This window comes from Pundamilia nyererei, unplaced genomic scaffold (genome assembly GCF_000239375.1).
Source record: "Pundamilia nyererei isolate P.nyererei 1_Seehausen unplaced genomic scaffold, PunNye1.0 scaffold00020, whole genome shotgun sequence".
Lineage (NCBI taxonomy): Eukaryota > Metazoa > Chordata > Actinopteri > Cichliformes > Cichlidae > Pundamilia > Pundamilia nyererei.
In genome coordinates, this window is record NW_005187421.1 from 594,188 (window position 1) to 595,131 (window position 944).

Consider the following 944-nt stretch of genomic DNA (forward strand, 5'->3'; position numbering starts at 1 on the left):
ATTATTATTATTATTATTATTATTATTATTATTATTTGGTTGACTTTTATCACACAGCATTCATCCGCATCCAAGTCTTAGCATCATAATGTCACTTTGTGCCCCCATCTGGATGATGGTGGGTGTCTTTTAGATGTAGATGACTGACTGGTGCCATGGCTTTTGATCTGAAGAGAGTTTTATAAAAAAAAAAAGTTTTATGTAACGTCGACTTTTGTAATTTCTGTTTTTGATTTCCCTAAAATCATGACATAATGGTTAACCTTTCAAAGCAGTCTCACAGAGAACTATAAATACTACATGGTTATTAAAATTTCAGACTTGGAGTGACTTGAATTTGCTCGAGATATATGAATGGATCACTGTGACTATTCCAGTTTGGGGTAGTGATCTGAAGAGCTAGAGTTCAGCATCAGGACTTTAACCTCTACACTGTGTAGTATCGCAAGTGGCTCGAGCCACGTGGTGCATTTAGGAGTCCATGTCACTCAGTGAGGTTAGAGGCTCTTTATTCCTTCATGTCCTCTGCTGTGTTTGAAAGCATTCACCACTTCCTATGTTATAGATCCTCAACGCTGATTGGGTGAAATGTGTGTAAATTTCTTCTTATTTTTCAGGGCACTACTTAAAGCACAGATCGCACGCTGAGTTTTAGACACTCAACTAAAATGGGTGAAACTTTAGAGAGATGCACTTGGCAGCAATAAGAGGTGATTTCAGAGCCTCCCATCAGCACTTGAACGCATCACCAAGTATTTTTGCTTTCTTAGATCTTTTCTTCACCTAAAAAAATAAAACCTACTCACACTTGCATCTGTCTCGAGCAAATCTAAGTGTTTATTAGCGGACGTTCACATTGCTCTACCAGAAGCATTGGGATTTTTTTTTTTTTCTAAAAGAACAAAGCTATGATAACAATATGCAGTTTCATGTAGATGGCAAAT